The sequence below is a fragment of the Meriones unguiculatus genome, chromosome X (genome assembly GCF_030254825.1).
Source record: "Meriones unguiculatus strain TT.TT164.6M chromosome X, Bangor_MerUng_6.1, whole genome shotgun sequence".
Lineage (NCBI taxonomy): Eukaryota > Metazoa > Chordata > Mammalia > Rodentia > Muridae > Meriones > Meriones unguiculatus.
Window position 1 is genome coordinate 31,913,522 of NC_083369.1, and position 4,314 is coordinate 31,917,835.

The 4,314-nt window shown below is 44.6% G+C and overlaps 1 pseudogene; it reads right to left on the minus strand.

Annotated features, from left to right (window-relative positions):
- Nucleotides 1–1,930: 1,930 nt before the first annotated feature.
- LOC110561983 (ubiquitin-like protein FUBI) lies at nt 1,931–2,327 on the minus strand (annotated as a pseudogene).
- Between the last annotated feature and the right edge of the window lie 1,987 nt (nt 2,328–4,314).

The window sequence follows — 4,314 nt, forward strand, 5'->3', positions numbered from 1 at the left end:
CCCAGCTCCGCCCCTCCCCCCCAGCCAGCTACTTCATACTGCCTTGACACTCAGAGTCCAATTTGCAACCTGATTTCACCTAACTGTATTCTCTGAATATGATGGGTGAATATTTTCTCAACTCAGCTTTCTGAATGGTAAGGCAGGTGAAATGGTGCCATAGGTCAAAACACTTACTGTGTAAGCCTGATCACCCTAGTTCTATTTCCAAAACCCAATTAAAGGTAGAACAGAAACCACTCCACAGAGTACTCTGATCCTCATATAGGTGTCATGGCACATGTGTCTACATTCACATATCATGCATAATAATAAATAATAGTTAAAGTTATGAATGATGGTGTTAACAGCTTAGATTATGTAACAATTGGGCCATATTTAGACCTGGCACAGTGGTGAGTTCCTTTAATCCCAGCACTTGGGAGGCAGAGACAGGGCAATCTGTGAGTCTGAGGCTAGCCTGGTCTACATAGTGAGTTCCAGGCCAGCTAGAGCTACATAGTGAGAACCCATCTCAAAAACAAACAAACAAACAACCCCCCCAAATGATGGAGCCATAGTCATATTAATAAGAATATTTGCTGGGCGGTGGTGGCACATGCCTTTAATCCTAGCACTCAGGAGGCAGAGGAAGGTGGATGTCTGTGAGTTTGGAGCCATCCTGGTCTATGGAGCTAGTTCTAGGACAGCCTGAGCTACACAAAGAAACCCTGTCTAATCCCTCCACCCTCCAATAAAATAAAATGTGTTAACTCCAGCTTTCTCATATGAAAAGAGGGTGTAGTACTTATCTATTTTTACTTGGCACAATGACCTCCAGTTATACCCATTTTGATGACATGATTTCATTCTTCTTTATACCTAATAGTATCCCATTTCATTCTTCCTCATAGGTGAATATCCTAAATCACATTAATAATGCCATAGTAAACATATGGTATAGACCATATGTTAATGAAAAATGAACTTTTGGCAGTATAGGGAATTGAACATATGCTGGGCATGCTCCCTACCCTCATCCATGATGACAGTATGGTGTATCTGAAGTTCACAATGTATTCCATAAATGAGCATTTTCTTTCATTTTTAAGACAGAGTCTCTGTGATCCAGGCTATCTAACTCAGAACTCTCTCTATATATCATAGGCTATCCTCAAATTCATGAGCCTCCTGGCTCAGCCTCTTTTTGGCCTTTACCAGCACCAGACATGCATGTAATGCACAGCATACAAAAACACTCATACACATTAATTTAGTCTTTTTTCAAAATTGAATATCTGAAAATAGCTTCTACATGGGTCCTAAATGCAATCATAAGTATTCTTTTTGTTTTATTTTGCATGTGTGTTGGGGGTGACACGCAGGGCCTTGAGTATATTAGGCAGACAGTCTAGCACCCAGCTTCAGAGCCAGCCCCTACAGTCTTCTTTTTAATTTAAATTTTTATTTTGTGTGTGCTTCCTGCATGTATGCATGTGCACAACATATTATGCTACATACATGCCTCCAGTACCCACAGAAGTAAAAAAGATGGCATTGGATCCCCAAGAACTGGAGTTAGAGATAGCTGTGAGCAGCCATGTGGGTGCTAGATATTGATCTCAGATCCTCTGCTAGAGCAGCAAATTCTGTTAATCACTGAGCTATTTCTCCAGCCCTTCTACTGTGTTTTTTAGTTTGTTTGTTTGTTTTGAGACAGGGTTTTTCTGTGTAGTCCTTGGATGTCCAAGAACTCACTCTGTAGACCAGGCTGGCCTTGAACTCATAATGATCCACCTCCCCCTGCCTCCTGAGTGCTGAGATTAAAGGCATGCACCACCATTGCCTGACCCCTACAATCAAACAATCAATGTTTTTTTTTTTTTTTTTTTTTTTTTGCCTGGGCAAAGTGGCTTTATTAGAGTGCCAGGATCACAATAGGACTTAGGAATTAGCAATTAGCATTAGGGCCCTTCTTCTTGCCAAAGGTGGGCACAAACATTGACAAAGCGACAGTTGTACTGCATTCGTCGCTTGGCCCGACCTGTCTTCTTCTTCTCCTGTTTGGCCACCTTGGGAGTTTGAGCTCTCACTTTTCCAGCACGAGCCAGGGAACCATGAACTTTCCCTCCCAGCATGCGTCCAGCTACTTCCAGAGTGGTCAGGGCCTCTACACCACACTGGCCTAGGGTGGCCTCATCCTCCAGCGGCAAGCCTGCCAGAAGCACGACTTGATCTTCGGGGGCAATGCCTTCCAATAAGGCCACATGAGCTTTGATCTGGGCAACCGTCTCCTAGCCTGTCACCTCGAGAGTGTGTAACTCCTGGGCTCGGAAAAAGAGCTGCATGTTGGCAACTAACTCATGGACACCACTGCTACTACCACAAAGATGGAGTCAAGAAAGAGCTCCTACAGTGTTCTTATAAGAGGAAGGTAGAATGGGACAGGATACAGACAGAACACTAGGAGACACACCCAGAGGAAAAGGCAGTGTGATCAGGGAGGAAAATATAGCAATAATGAAGCCACACACCAAGGAAGGCTGGCAGCCTTCAGAAACTGGAAGAAGCAGGAAATAAAGTCTCCTGTAAAGCTTGGGAAAAGCAGTCCAACTCTCTCCCAGCCTTTTGCTTCTGTCCCTTCCCACGCTTCCCCAACCCTTAGCTGGGGGAGAGCAGCTTTCAGATGTTTTCCCAGTACCATCTGGCACCAATCTGCACACACGATAGATTGTCAGTAAATACTGTTTAGATAGGGAGAAGCCAGGCATGGTGGTGCACATTTGTACTCCTAGATGTTTGGGAGGCTGAGTCACAAGGATCACTTGTGTCCAGGAAGAGTCCAAGATATCTTGGGTAGCTGAATGGGAGTTGTCTGTGCATTGGGTTTTCTAGCAAAAGGGACTGCAGATAGTGGTTGATCCTGGGCTCCATCTGCAGGTGGCATCAAAAGCATAAACAGGAAGACAGGAAGGCTACCTTTCCCTGAAAGTCCAGATCGTTCAGGGTGGGATTTCTAAGCAGAGACCCTCAAAACATCAGCCTGGAAGGCAGCCCCTACTCCCTGGAAAAGGGAGGCTCTGCTTTCTTTCTCTGCCACCTCCTCTCACCCTTCTCACCCCTCATACCAGGCCTCTCAAGCTCTCAGGAACACAGACTCTTCTCTCTTTGAGCCACTCCACCCTAGCAGTTTATGAGCTAAATTCCAGCAAAGACCCTGCTTGATCCCTTCTTTGACCAATTGAAAAAACGAGATACCAAGAGGCTTAGGAAGCTGGTCAAGATCATTCAGAATGACATGAGCAATGAAGTTGAGGTTAGACAGTGGTAGTAATGATAAAGGCCAGAAATGGACCCCTGCTCTTTTCCCACATCCCCCTTGTACATAGTCATAGTGACCTTTTCAATGACAAAGGAAATGACTTTGATTCTCAGGGAAAGACAACTTCTTGCCCTTGATGAGTAAGAGGAGACATAAGCCAAATGGCCTCTCGGCCTCCCCTTTTCAGTAGGCCATAGACTCTATACTTGACCTCAATCTGTAGCTTCAGACAAAAGATGTTGTACCTTTTGAGACTGCTGATTTCAACTCTGTCTAGTACAGAAGAAGAAAATACAGCCTGGAGGGAGAAAGGGATAGAAACTAAGCCATATAGCAACTGCAGTATAGTACCAGGGCTAGAACCAGGCTCATCTTGCCTCCAGTGCCCACTTTTGCAAAAGGGGTTCTCCACTACCTCCCCTATGGTCATTATCTAAATACCCAAAGACATGGATTATGAGTGTTTGTTTATTTGTGTTGTTTTTTGAGACACGGTCTCTCTGTGTAACCTTGGCTGCCCTGAAACTAGCTCTGTAGATCAGGCTGGCCTCGAACTCACAGGCCTTTGCCTCCCCAAGTGCTGGGATTAAAGGTGTATGCCACCACTGCCCAGAGATTGTGATTGTTCTAAACCAGACATAAGAACTTTGCTTTTGGGCTGGAGAGATGGCTCAGAGGTTAAGAGCCCTGGCCGCTCTTCCAAAGGTCCTGAGTTCACTTGCCAACAATCACATGGTGACTCACAACCATCTATAATGAGATCTGGTGCTCTCTTCTGGCGTAAAGGTATACATGCAGAACATTATATATATAATACATCTCTAAAAAACATCCTCATGAAGTCCTCCCCTATCAGTGGACTTGGGGAGGGGCATGCATGCAGAGGGTGGAGGAAGGGAGGGATTGGGATGGGAGGAGGGAGAGAATCACAGGGGGGATACAAAGTGAATAAAGTGTAATTAATAAAAAAAAATAAAAAAATATGGTCAACTCAAAAAATAAAAAATAAAAAC